The 15,006-nt window shown below is 44.9% G+C and overlaps 1 long non-coding RNA gene across 2 annotated transcripts in view; it reads right to left on the bottom strand.

Moving 5' to 3' along the window:
- The window catches only part of LOC129625614 (uncharacterized), a 145,313-nt gene extending 130,728 nt beyond the window's left edge, over nucleotides 1–14,585 (bottom strand). For both annotated transcript variants that reach the window (XR_008701555.1, XR_008701556.1), the window contains exon 1: nucleotides 14,038–14,585. This is a non-coding gene — a long non-coding RNA (uncharacterized LOC129625614). The remainder of the gene's footprint in view (nucleotides 1–14,037) is intronic.
- Between the last annotated feature and the right edge of the window lie 421 nt (nucleotides 14,586–15,006).

Raw genomic sequence — 15,006 nt, forward strand, 5'->3', positions numbered from 1 at the left:
CCAGAGGGTGCTATTCCCTGGAATCCTGGGAGAGGAGTGCCCCATGGAGGTGTGACAGCCTGCTGGGCCCCATCTTTAGTCCCTAGTGCAGTGTCTGGGTCCATAAAAGCCACTGGACATGTTGGAGGGTTGAATTGATTATAAGACAATTGCATTCTTATGTTGTAAAATCATAATGCCAGCTGGCTTAATGAGAACAGGGAGCTTTAGGAGAACTTGCACCCAGGCTGTCAAGTCTGCCAGTGGCTGCAGGATGGATCTCGGGTGGCCCAGCCTTGCAGACCCACAGACACCAGTGAAGGGATTTATGGGTGGTTTAGGCATGCATTCTGGCTGAATCACATTTTAATGCCTTTATAAATTGCTTTATTCCTTTTCAGTAAGAGCATTACAGATGTGAAGAGGTCAGTTAACATTTTTAGTTATGTTTTATTGCATTTTAGGGGAAAATTATAACTTACAGTCGAATTTGCAAAGTTGGGAGTTTTCAAAGGTCGGGGACGACGTGACTAAGAACCATGAAGGCAACACCAGGCCTGAGATGCTCTACCGGCTGCTGTAAGAAGAGCTTCTAGTCTGCCGCGCCTTTTCTATCTCATCCCGGATGCCCAGCCTCACCTTTGCACAGACGGCCTGTGGGTGGGGCGTCTCAGCTTAATCCTGAGATATACTGGGGCCTCACGGCAGAGAGGGGTTGAGGCTGCAAGACTGGCCTACAGGCGGACCCCTTCCCCACATCTCAGGATACAGAGAGGGTCACAGGCTCGACGGGCACCAATTCCCAAATGGATCAGGCTGTGAACACCTTGAGTCTCATTTCCTGGTAGAAGAATCTGACTGTGTGGGTGGGTGATCAACAAATAAAGTAAAATTTAAAAAAATAAGACCTGTTCCATCTTTGTCCTATGCTTTTTGGGGGGATTAAAGAAGAGGGAATTCAAAGGGAAATAAACGTATCCAAAAATATATTTAGAAAGGGGGGGTTTGATGTAGATTTATGAATTGACTTGAATATCTTGTCCATCAAGGCATAGTCACCCTGACAAGTCACCCACAAGTGTCTCCATGGAGGTGGCACAGATGCCAAGGGAGGACAGTGGACTGAAGGAGGAGGATGTGGTTACATGTGGAACACAGCTGGGGTGGAGAGTGGACTGTCTAATAAACAGAGGGAAAAGGGAAGATAATGAATAGCCATCTCTTTAATCCTATTGTATCCACAGTCTCGAGGGCTTTCCAGGTGATGCCAGTGGCGAAGAACCTGCCCACCAATGCAGGAGATGTAGGAGATGTGGGGTTGATCCCTGAGTTGGGAAGATTCCCTGAAAGAGAAAATGGCAACCAACTCCAATGTCCTTGCCGGGACAGAGGGGCCTGGTGAGCCACAGTCCCTGGGGTCACAAAGAGTTGAACACAATTTTGCAACTAAACAACGACAACAAGCCATGGTCTCAGACAACATTTTTTTAAATGTTTTAGAAATTTTGCTATGAAAACAGAGAAAAATCCTGCCACACACAGTCCTGTCTGAGCGGGGTCAGGCTCCACTTGATAAACACGGTTCATGGTACTTAATCCCATGCCCAGAAATTCTTTGACAAGAGAAGCCATCGGTGAAAATCACTTGCAGCAGAACAGGAGCATCACCCAGCTTTGGGTAAAACTGGTTAGTTTGTTCTAACACAGTATTTGCTTATAACAAAATATAAAATACATGCACTCTTCAGAGTTTGAGAACCATGTGAGGTATGCTCAGCATTTCAAAAGAGAAACTTCAATAACACTTTCAATGAATAAACATTTTGCTTTTCCTCATAGAAGGACTGAGTTATGGATCATTCCCCTAACACTCTTTCCCATTCACTTATCCAGTTGCCAGGAAGCACGTCTATTCAGAAAGTCCCTGCTTTGCATGTATGCAGAGCAGATAGCCCCCAGTTACTCCCAATGCTGTTTGCCTATGCTGTGTGGAGCTCCGCTCTGGCAGCCTGATAATAGCAGAGTTTCAGAAGCTTAGGTATATTCTCGGACTGACCCAGTTCACTCAATCACTCCCCAGATACAATGTGGGGCTATTGAAGGGTCCGGACCCTGGTGGATTGAAGCCTTTGTCCTAATTTCAGGATGTCTTTGTCCCAGCAACAATGGGTGACATCCCACATAATGCGGGGCCATTTGTACCACTGCTGCCCAAACTTCCTGTTTGGAATGGGGCACAGAGGTCTCTGAAAAGCCTGGCTGGGGAGAGAGAAAGGAGCCACACAATGCCAGATTTCCAGGATCTTGTCTCGTGGAAGATGAAGGCAAATTTATGTATGGTGTCGGCTGCTTCATCGTGCCCGTCTCTCTGAGACCCCATGGACTGTAGCCTGCCAGGCTCCTCTATCCAGGGGATTCTCCAGGCAAGAATATCAGAGGAGGTTGACATTCCCTTCTCCAGGGGATCTTCCCAACCCAGGGATCAAATCCAGGTCTCCTGCATTGCAGGCAGATTTTTTACCCATCTGAGCCACTGGGGAAGCCCTTAAGGAAATGACAACATCCCACGGGATGGCCAATATGGCTAAAACTGAACATACACGTCTGTGAACTCACCAGGCTGCAGCAGAGCTGGAGGTGGCCCTGAGCTGTTCTCTCAGCTATCTGAGAACCCGTCAGCTCTCCAGAGACACAAAGCCGGGTCTCCCCCAAAGACCATTATTTACCAAAAGACAAGGAAGGTTCTCCTCGAATTCTTGGAAATACCTTTTCGCGGTTTACATAATTTTGGCATATTCTTGGGCTCTCATCCTAACTGTACTATTTCCCAAAATAGGCTGAAACCTGTCAAGTGAAGGAAAGAGGCAATGTATCTTCCTAACAAAGTGTCTGTCACTGAAGAACCATGAAGTCAGGGCATTTGCTATGGGACCTACACAGAGATGCAGCATTCACACGCACACGCTAACACACACACCTGAATCCACCGCTCACCCACATAGCCTGAGCCCCCAGAGGGTCATGGCAGGGGTCGGATGGACCATTGGCTGCAAAGGTCTCAAGTCCCACACACAAGCCTGAGGTCCTGAGGGAGCAGCTGGACCTCCCTGGGCCTCTGCTTCCTCCTGGGACAGGACAGCACCTTGCACTGTGGACCAAGGGCCCGGAGTTCATCATGGTTCTGCCCACTGGAAGAGGACCAAAGAGACATTTCTCCACCCGAATCTCCTTGGACTCCTGGACTGCGTTTAAGTAACAATTTTGTGACATCTGAGTATTTCCAACGGAGCTTTCCAAAAGAGCTTTCCAACAGTCTAAAACCTTTTGAAGGGAGATGTTTATACTACGGTCGTATTCGTTTCTGAGAAGGGTCTCGGTTTTATATGGAAAGCAAGTAGGCCTTATTTGTGGCTTGTTGATGCAATACAAAGAGGTGAAGAAACTATTTGGTAACTTTTTTTAAAAAAGTAATACATTTAAGATAAGCATCTAAGAACATGCTAATGGTACAAAATGCACTTTCTTATTTGCTAGTTATAATACTAGCTCACAACTACTGAGCAGTTAAATTGGGAAAGACACAGCTCTCCACTTTATATGCAACATTATTCGTCATTCCTCAGAGGGACACAGAGAAGGCAATGGCAACCGACTCCAGTACTCTTGCCTGGAAAATCCCATGGATGGAAGAGCCTGGTGGGCTGCAGTCCATGGGCTCGCACAGAGTAGGACACAACTGAAGTGACTTAGCAGCAGCAACAGAGGAACAAGCCATTAATTTCTTGATATAACAAATGAGAAAACTGAATCAAATGAGCTAGTAGACCCTTGATCTTGGATAAGAGAGAAGGTTAGATGTGGGTTAGCAGCAGATACTCAGGTGAAAATTTTTGATTATGAGGAAATTCCATATTATACTTATGTCACTGATGTGACATAAGGTAAAGAGTGAGTCACTTTGAGTGAACACATCTCTCAGCCTCACCTGGATAGACAGGTAGATGAAAACCTGACTCTATCATACGATTTGTGGTAAGTGTCTGTGTCCTTCTTCACTGCCTTTCTGTCACCTCACCATTTCAGAACCGACAATATCCTGGCAACCCTGGGCTGGTGATTAACCTAACTGTTCCTCAAAATGGGCTCATAATAACAGCGCCCACTGGAGTGGGTACCACAAGGACCAGCTGAACTGAGTTGATGCCTTCAAAGCCCTTCAAGCACATAAGGTCTCAATAACTAATAGCCTATACAGTGACAGGGTATTAAGAAGCAAAGATATCACCTTGCTGACAAAGGTTGGTATAGTCAAAGCTTTGGTTTTTCCAGTAGTCATATAGAGATGTAGGGGGCTGAGAGCCAAAGAACTGATGCTTTCAAATTGCGGTGCTGGGGAAGGCTCTTGAGAGATCCTTGGACTGCAAGGAGATCAAACCAGTCAATTCTAAAGAAAATCAACTCTGAATATTCATTGGAAGGACTGATGCTGAAGCTGAAATTCCAATACTTTGGTCACCTGATGTGAAGAGCTGACTCATTGGAAAAGACCCTGATGCCAGGAAAGATTGAAGGTGGAAGGAGAAGGGGATGACAGAGGATGAGATGGTTGGATGGCATCACCGACTCAGTGGACATGAATCTGAGCAAACTCTGGGACATAATGAAGGACAGGAAAGCCTGGCATGCTGTAGTCCATGGGTCACAGAGAGTGATAAACAACTTAGCAACTGAATAACAACATGCATTGATCATGGATGATCACTCCTTCATCTGTTGTGAATGGATAAAGAAGCCCAGAACTCAGTGCTGAGTAAACAGTGAGTTATGACACCATCACACTCCCAGCCCTGCAGGATCTGGCTACCCCCTCCTGCCCCCATCTCCAGCGTAAACCATTGTCAGTCTCTCCTGGACTGCTTTGAATGCTTCCTTCCCCCCTATCGCTCTCCATGGAGGAAAATGTGGTCAAAACCAGCTTCCGCACACTGGAGGGCAGGCCGTCTCCTCCATCTGCCCGGCCTCAGCAAACCTAGCCCCTCGGTCATTTGGTGTTCACTTTCTCTGGAAGCACCAGGGTGTCTGTCTTCTTTTCCAGTGTTTGCACCTAACAAATCCTGTCTTTTCTTGGACTTGCACTGTGAGGATTTCATCCAGAGTACATCTGTCTTTATTCCGTCAGTAAAATTGTATTTTAAGATGTTCCCAAATTTTTTAAAGAACATGTGTCCCCTGGGTACTAACCAGCAGGCAGCAGGCTGGGGCTGGAGATACAAAGTGAAATAAGATGAGACCCTTCAGTGTGCAGTGTTCCCTGCCTGGCACGGGAAACAGACATCTTCATGGACAATTGAAATGAAGTGAGTCCTGTGACTGAAACAAGTGTCCAGGGAGTGCTGTCTGGGAAGGTGGTATCATCCTGGGGATCCTGACCCCACTGATGCCCACAAGCTGGTTCACTGCTGCACAGAGAACACAGAGATGAAAGTCAAAAATCCCCTCCTTTCCCCCATCTTCTGTGGACCCTGGGCCTTGGGCCAGGTAAGCTTGACCTTGAGGAGAAGGCTTGGGATGAGGACTGGGAGAGAATGACTCCATCCCCTTCTCCTGCACAAAAAAGGATTTTCCAGGTGAAGAAGAGTCAGAGCAGACCCCTCAACTCCAGCAGCATTTCTTCAATCACAGCCCTGTCTCCCTGGACTAAAGAACCCAGGAGCCAGGCCTGGAACGATCCTACCAGCAAGGTGCATGGTCCCCTCAGGCCCACTGCAGAACCCCACCTGCATTTCCTCGGCACCTCTGTGAATGGGGGTTGTACCAGAGAAACCCTGCTCAGATTGTCATTTCCAGCTCCCTGATCAGAAGGCAGCATGCAAGCCATCAGGAGAGGCAGAGAAGGTCATAAAGGTGTCATCTACGTGAGGCCACTCATGCAAGGAAAGAAGAATGTGCGTGCTCAGGGACAGAGTCATATGACCGCTTGCTGTATCTTATCTCCTAAAATTTCTAAGAGCTCCCATTGTTGGCCCAGAGAAAAGAGACCAAGAGTCTGTAACACCACCTATAATCCCTACTCCCGGCCATCCACCCTGACCAACTCTTGAAGAACAGACAGAGGCAAAGTTTGGGGGCATGGGGAGGGGCCTATATGGTTCTAAAGTTAGAAGTCAGATGGGGGAGCAAACGCTCCCCACTGACAAAGGATTAGAACTTCATGGTCAGACTGTTATTGTTGATCAGTCACTCAGTCAGGTCTAACTCTTTGTGACCCAATGAACTGCAGCAAGCCAAGCTCTTCTGTCCTCTACTATCTCCCAGAGTTCGCTCAGTTTCATGTCTGTAGAGTCAGTGATGCCATCCAATCATCTCATCCTCTGTCACCCTCTTCTCCTCCTGCCCTCAACCTTTCCCAGCATCAAGGTCTTTTCCAGTGAGTTGGATCTTCGCATCAGGTGGCCAAAGTAATGGAAGTTCAGCATCAGTCCTTCCAATGAATATTCAGGACTGATTTCCTTTAGAATTGACTGGTTTAATCTCCTTACAGTCCAAGGGACTCTCAAGTGTCTTCTCCAACACCACAGTTCAAAAGCATCAAATCAAAGCCAGACTTCATCTTTAATACATGCATTCAGTGTCAAACTCATACACACAATGATGTTCACAGCTGACCTTAGAACTGAGTTGGGAGAAAAAGCGATTCAGGGAAATGCCCAGGGTGATCCTCCCCAGTCTTCTGAGCTGGTCAGGGTGACATTGTTCTGGATTTGAAACAACTTACTTGAGGTCCTGAGAGATGCACATGCTCACATTCACATGGGGGTGTTTCTCCCTCCCTCCATCGAGAAACTGTGGACCCAGCACTTTCTGTGCAAGATTTCCCCAGCTAGTGGAAGGCGTGTGATGTAAACATGTCCACAAGGGAAGAATGATCTTTTCCTGGCAATCTGTGTGCACTGCTGAAAAATGCCCGTCTGTGATCAAATTATTAATGCTTCTACATCAAACCAAAGTTCCTTGCTCATACCCCGGGGTGAATATTGGATGCCATTTTTTTCTGCTTGGCATTTTGATAGAATTGTGCAATAACGTCCAAACAAGTCCGTTTTTACATAGGCCAGGTGACAAGCGGCATGTGTGGAATTACAGCATTTAGGAAGGAATATTAGAAACATCAAAAGCATAATGAAAGCTATATATTGAAACATAATTTTTCTTCTGCAGTTTTATGTGTCGTTGACAAAAAGGCAGGCAGGAGAAATGACTGCGATGGTGGAAGCGACTCCAGACTCCACTCTCTGTAAAAACATTCCTTTTATGGAGAAAGTCAACAATGAGCCAAGAAATGGCCAGAGAACCAGGTAAAGGAAAGCGTAATTACAAAGCTATTGTAACTAATGTTGTAGAAATCATTTCTAAGTATGTGAAATGTTAATATGCACACTCCTGTATGAAGGTACATCAGACTACAATTTTAAATCAAGCTGACCTCTCAAAGACTAATTACCAATCTGAACCAAAAAAATTACAGTCCCTGTGCTCTGGCCAGATTCTTTGGTCCTGGACTCAGACTGTACACCATCAGAGGGCATGACCTCACATTCCTTAGGAGACTGGCTTTCTGGACCACATGGGTTTTAAGACAGATGGAGAGAAAGACAGACTGGATCTGGAGTAATCTACCTTCAGCTCTGGTTTTCGTAAGTCACTGTGGAACTCCTGTTTGATCTCTGGATGTGAGGGTAAGTGATATCATTCTGCAAATATGGGAGCAATTCTTAAACTGAGACTGCAACACATCAAATGATCTGAGGGACCAATTGGGTCGACAGGAAGCCTAAGATGCCTTAGAATATCTACAAGAGATGAGTTTTTAAACTGTTGTTTGAAATGACTTGACTCATGCCCGCATCACTAACGAGCTGTGCTTGGCCATATCCCTGACCTCTCCTCGCCGAGCACACGTTCCCTGAAGAAAGCGCCTCATGGGACTTTAAATACTAAACAAGAAGAGAGATCTCTCTATCTTGTTGCTGCTTTTCGTCCTCTTTTTTTCCTGCTTTTGCCAAAGAGAATTAGTCTTATTATTATGAGGAAATTATCCCATTATGGCCATTTTGGTCAAAGCTGAAGCCTCTGAGGCTATAAAGCTCTCCTAACAATGTCCACTTCCAAGATATGTGGTCACTGAATCACGCCCGTCCCCACACCATAGAGGATGGCCCCCACTTTGCTGTTTGTCCTTGCGAAGTTATCGTCTACTAAGCTCAAGTTATCAGTGAAAGCTGAATCAGAGGCTGGAGCCCATTCATCCACTGCTAAGAAATCCAGGAGAAAAATATTTGCTGAGAAGGGTTATTAATTATTTTAAACTAGCAGAAATCCATGGCCTGCTCTTTGAGTACTCAGAAGTTAACTGGGGACTAGGGCCAAGGCCTCTGCAGCAACATGATAGTTCAGTCTTTTAAGACTTTGTTTCTGCTTCTGTTTTGTTATGAACAATAGAAGACAGGAATCAGGGAAAATAAGCAAAGAAAGGACTTTCCATCGAAAGGGTTTTTAGAAAAGACTCAAGAGTGCCCCTTTTCCCCTACGCTTACTGTGTGCTCAGTCATTTCAATTGTGTGACTCTTTGCAACCCTGTGGACTGTAGCCCACCAGGCTCCTCTGTCCATGGGATTCTCCAGGCAAGAATACTGGAGTGGATTGCCGTGCCCTCCTCCAGGGATCTTCCTGACTCACGGGTCAAACCCACAACTCCTGTGTCTCCTGCACTACAAGCAGATTATTTGCCACTGAGCCACCAGGATACACCTAATAGCCCCTGCCTTTCAAAAACACTAATGAGAAATCTCCTGAAAGGCCCCAGTGGTTTGTTGGGCTTATTGAATACATTTGAGCTTATAACAGTGGTACAATGCACAGATCTCTAAATTCATAGAAAGGGTTCCACTGAAAGTTTAAAAGTTCCATGTTATGGACAAGAATACAAACTGCAAACATGAGTCAAGATAACTCCATGGCAAATAGATAGGGAGAAAGTAACAGATTTTATTTTCTTAGGCTCCAAAATTACTGCAGATACAGACTGTAGCCATGAAATTAAAAGACACTAGCTCCTTGGAAGAAAAGCTATGACAAACCTAGACAGTGTATTCAGAGAAGGCAATGGCACCCCACTCCAGTACTCTTGCCTGGAAAATCCCATGGATGGAGGAGCCTGGTAGGCTGCAGTCCCTGGGGTCGCGAAGAGTCGGACATGACTGAGCGACTTCACTTTCACTTTTCACTTTCATGCATTGGAGAAGGAAATGGCAACCCACTCCAGTGTTCTTGCCTGGAGAATCCCAGGGACAGGGGGACCTGGTGGGCTGCCGTCTATGGGGTTGCACAGAGTCGGACATGACTGAAGCGACTTAGCAGCAGCAGCAGCAGACAGTGTATTAAAAAGCAGAGACATCACTTTGCTGACGAAGGTCTATCTAGTCAAAGTTATGTTTTTTCCAGAAGTCAGGAGTGAATGTGAGAGTTGGACCATAAAGAAAGCTGAGTGCCGAAGAACTGGTGCTTTCTAATTGTGGTGCTAGAGAAGACTCTTGAGAGTCCCTTGGACTACAAGGAGATCAAACCAGTGAATCCTAAAGGAAATCAGTCCTGAATATTCATTGGAAGGACTGATGCTGAAACTGAAGCTTCAATACTTTGGCCACCTGATGTAAAGAACCAACTCATTGGAAAGGACCCTGATGTTGGGAAACACTGAGGGCAGGAGGAGAAGGGGATGACAGAGGTTGAGATAGTTGGATGGCATCATTGACTCAATGGACACGGGTTTGAGCAAGCTCTGGGAGGTAGTGAAGGACAGAGGAGCCTGGTATGTTGCAGTCCATGGGGTTGAAAAGAGTCGGATGTGACTGAGTGAGAGAACAACAACTGGGAAAGTGAAATCAAAACAGATTATAAATGTTATAAAGCTGAGGAACACCACAAACTTCACAAATTCGGGAAGAATCCATTATGTTTGACTCATTAATGACCTGATGACTCTAACATCGCTCTATCAGATTTTTTTTTTTTTTTACTTATCTCTTCTCAAATTGCCTCTCCATGGAAATAATTTTATAATATAATTCCCTGGAGATGGTAAGAAGACAATCTTGTCTTCTCTCTAGGAAGAATCATCAAAACTGTTGTTGCTGTTGTTGTTTTTTAATCAGCCTTAGCTTAGAAAAGTTCTTTTCAGCTTTACAACTCCTAATTGACAATGTCAGGTAAATAATTTACATTTCTTGTCAAATTCTGGAGAAACTCTATCAACATCTTTAACCTATAATCTGTAAAAACTTCAGGGCATTTTATGTTTTCTTACAGAATAATTAATTGTACACATCTCACTGCTTCTATTAGAAACTTACCTCTTCCTTTTAGTGAATGATGGCTTTCAGTCTGACCCGAAAAATTTTTATACATCTTACTTCTTAACTTGAGAATGATTTCTGTCAACGTTACTGCTTATTACTGATTGTTCTTGGTTCATATTCTGTTGATTGTTGTCTGAATTTTCCCTCTCAGTTTTTTTGTAAATAAGTTTTAAATAATGTGTTTTGCTGTGTTCAGTTGTATCTGAATCTTTGTGGCCCCGTAGACTGTACCCCACCTGGCTCCTCTGTCCATGGGCTTCTCCAGGCAAGAATACTGGAGGCGGTTGCTGTGCCCTCCTCCAGGGGATCTTCCCAACCCAGGGATTAAAACCCATGTCTCTTGCATCTGCTGCATTGGTAGGCGGGGTCTTTACCACTAGCGCCACCTGGGAAGACCAACCTTTAAATAAAGGTACTCTTCAAATTCAGAAGTCTGGAATTTCCAATTTGATTGAAACGTTCTCAAATGGCATCTCAAGTGGCTCTTAAAATTGCCTAACTTCCCCTAACTTCCCCTCAGCCAGGTCTCAGACATTCCTGCAGCATCTGATGCAGCAAAGATGCAGCCTGGAGAGCCCGGGGTGGGGAGTGGGGAGGGTCAGTGTCTAAACCCATGCAGTGACACCCTTTCTGGAAACGTTCACAACACACACCCCTGTGAGCTCACATGGGGTTGGAAGCCTCTTCAGCTTCATGGAAAGTCCACCTGGGCACGGGTCACCTCTCACGAAACACAGGAAAATTTAAATTACAACAATGGATTCTGCTGCCTGGAGATGAAGAAAGTATGAGAAATACCACCCGGCTCTCCATTAAAATTCTAGACCCTCACAACCTTTTAAAACCTATGGCTAATCCAGCAAACTGCCCCGCAGTCATCAGAATAGGATTTTGCACAGCATCTCAGCAGTTTTGAAAGTGTCTTGCCTCCAACACTTTCCAAAGGTGCATTACTGATGGTTTAAAGCAAATACATATATTTCACTTGTTCCCTGATTCACCCAGTTTTTCATCCTTTGTGCCTTCCTCTGGGTCAGGCACTAGATTCCAGCAGATAGAAACAGAGCAGGACAGGCTCCTCGAGGGGTCAGGCCCCAGCCAGGCTGACAGGGAGGGCCACATGGACAGCACTCAGTCAGAGTACGTGCCTGGAGAACCAAGTGCAGCAAAGTCATGTGGACCGAGGCCTGGAGAGGGCAGACGGGGGTGAGGCTGGTGACAGCCCTGGGCCAGCTCATCAAGAGGTCAAAAGGAAGATATCTGAGCCCGTGCTAGCGAAGCAAGACAAAGGTCATCGAAGAATGCCAGACAATAACTGAGAACCTTAGAGGAGGACTGGTGGCATTCAGTTAGCATTTGTTAAAATACATGTGTATTAGGTAACTCGCCCCAGGTCACTTTTTTGATTCGTTGAGTCCACTCTGGAGCCAGATACACTTAATCTGTGAGAGTCACTGCGGTTCACTGTCAACTTGGCCACTAGGCTACCTTTCTACCTGGGGGATGGGTGAGCAAAGCCATTCACTGTCTCTTACTTAGGTTAGGCCCAAAAGTAGGGAAAACAGCAGAGAGAAAGATAGTGAATGAATGACATGGAGATAAGAAGTGAGATAAAACACACAATGAAGAAATGGGTCACAGTGCAGATGGAGGGTTAGAGCTGAGAGGATTGAACAACAACGGACAAGCAGCCCCTGGCTACTGTCCCAGGCCATTTCATGTCCACTTGTCTTTAGAAGTTGGTGGCAGCAGCCAGTTCTGTCCCTTAAATTTCCCTTTTAGAATTTTTTGTCCTGACAACTCTGAGAATAATCTCAATGGTGAACAAGAGTCAACAGACCATGTTTTCTTTTAACAAAGATACTGTTTTTGTCTAATTCTCTGCCATTGTAATCAGTCACCACTAGTGAACATCTTCACATTTAGTCTAGATCGGAATATGTATAAACAACATACAGCTCGGTCTTCCCTATGACTTCAAATCATTTTATGATCATTCCTTATGCAATCTGAACTTTTAGGGATGATAAGCTTATGGCTCAGCTGGTAAAGAATCCACTAGCAATGCGGGAGACTTGCATTTGATCCCTGGGTTGTGAAGATCCCCTGGAGAAGGGAAAGGCTACCCACTCCATTATTCTGGCCTGGAGAATTCCATGGACTGTATAGTCCATGGGGTTGCAAAGAGTCAGACACGACTGAGTGACTTTCACTTTCATTTCAACCCTGAAAGCCAGTGGGTGGAGGCTGGAGACTGGGCTCTCAGACCCTTTAAAGGAGATAGTCAGACAAAGTAAGGGGTTGATCCCTGAGGTGGAAATACTTTCAGATGATGAGAGCTCAATTAGAAGAGATTGAATGAATCCCAATATTTTCAGGGCAAGAAAGGACCCTCACAAAAGCATTATTTCTGTTAGAAAAATTGAGACAGAAGCCAAAAAGAGAGTTCAGATGGATCGCCTATTCTCTTCTGTAGGATACTTGGTGGGTATGGATTCAGTTTTCAGAAAGATATATGTAAGCACTGATGAAGCTACCCATGTCTGTGATTCTGTTCAAAACCATTGTCCTGAAATGAATCAGGTCACACATGGGGAGGAGGGGAGCCCACAAATCAATTTTCTCCTTCAATGCAAATGACTTTTGCAAATTTTTTTTTAATATTTGAAACTCATCCATATATGTATATATTCTATTCTAGAAAAATCCTTTTAAAAAACCTTGAGAGACAGGACTTCCCTGGTGGTTCAGTGGTTAAGACTTTACCTTCCACTGCAGGGGATGTGAGTTCAATCCCTGGTTTGGGAGCTTGGATTCCATGTGCCTTGTGGCCAAAAAAATATAAAACAAACAATATTGTAAGAAATTCAATCAAAATTTAGAAAATGATCTACATTTTAAAAATTTTTTTAAACCTCTTTAAAAAAGAAAAAAAAATTTTTTTTGCAAGATGGGAGAAGGGGGGCTGTAAATTGGAAGGTTGGAGCCCTGGACTGCCTCTGAGCTCCACCACTGACCAAACTTGTGGTCTCAGGTAAGCTCTTAGCCCCCATGAGTCTCCCATCTATAAAGGATAGATGATAAAATGTCCCTTTTAGAGCTGGCCTGAGATTCAAGACAGTTCATACACATGAAAAGTGCAGAAAAGTCCTGTGTTAAGTGTCACATGCTAGACCTTGACAGAATGACATCTGTGAACACAAGCCTCTGTCAGGTGAGAAGCAACACCATCTTGCTGCTGGAAAGACAGAAAGAAATCCCACATGATAATAATGAGGTAAGGGAAGTGAGTGTAATCTTATACTATCATACTATGCTACTAATAATTCACTATTAGCAGTCTGGATTATTACCAAAACCCCCAAAGTTAAGATGTCAGGAATAAAATGCTATGTGGAGTAGAGAGTGTAAATCCAAATGCCTACACGATCCAAAAAAGTCACATAGAGAGAAATGGAGGCTGAGAGTAAGAAAAACAGACACGTAAGTACAATAATGATGGGCAGGAAGCACTTGGCCTCAGTGGGCGTCAACTGTAGGGAATGCTGGAGACTGTGGAAAAATGAGGAGAGCAGTTCCTCTAGAAAAAGGCAGTAATACTTATCTCTGGCCAGTTGTGGTATCAGAGAAAAGTGGCTCTTACCTGGCTAGGCTTCCATCATCTCCAGCAGAAGATGGGAATCTAGGTGTGCAAATAAAATCTCCCATTTTTTTAATGTTTGCTCATATTCTTCCCCCTGAAAGCACCATGTAGGTCAAACTGGGACCCAGGAAACAGGTAACTTTGGATCTCCTTGCCGATTTCACCCTTTAAAGGGAAAAGACAAGAGGCAGAGAGAGGAGGGCTTGGAGGTTGGGTATGTCCTTGTTAATGTCAAGATTCACTAAAACTCACCATTTGGCTAATGTGGAATGTGGATGTTATCAAAGACGGCAGTCAAAAGAAGAGTGAAAGCTGAGTCATGGCCAGGTCATTGGTGGGAAATGATCGCTGAGATAATCCGTCCTCAAGTGAAACTGACCTTTTTTATTTTTTTTCCCTCCTGCCAAACATTCCTGAGGTCAGCGTAGGTGGCTGAAGATGAAACCAGAAGAGCCCCCTCTGGCCAGAGAGCCCTTGATAACAGGAGAGGTGGGGCTGGCAAACGCCCCAGGGGGACCAGGTGGTGGGAAGGTGACACTCACCCCAGCCAGACCAGCTGAGCCCAGGAAATGGTGCCTGGCCCTTCAGAACAGACTTCCCGGGAGAAACTTGAGGCCAAACGGGCTTGACTTAGTGACGAAGTTTTGACAGCAACATTTTTATGGCATCTTAGATAACTCACAAAAAGGATAATGTGTACAAAAATAAACACCACCGTGTTAGAGAGAGAGGAAAAAAAAAAAACCCAAAAACTGTCAGAAACAAAGACACCCTTTGATCCTGGAAAGAGATCCTTATTAGCCTGTTTGATGAGAATCTGTATTCCTCACACTAGTAGCAACCAAACAAACTAGCAATCCAGAGCTGAATAAAGTTACAGAAAATTGAATGTATCAACCTGTTTTATTTTAAAATTGAACATAGGACCAGGATTGTTTCCTGCGCACTAGGGGTGGGAGAGGTGGTTCA

The sequence above is a fragment of the Bubalus kerabau genome, chromosome 13, assembly GCF_029407905.1.
Source record: "Bubalus kerabau isolate K-KA32 ecotype Philippines breed swamp buffalo chromosome 13, PCC_UOA_SB_1v2, whole genome shotgun sequence".
Classification (NCBI taxonomy): Eukaryota; Metazoa; Chordata; class Mammalia; order Artiodactyla; family Bovidae; genus Bubalus; species Bubalus kerabau.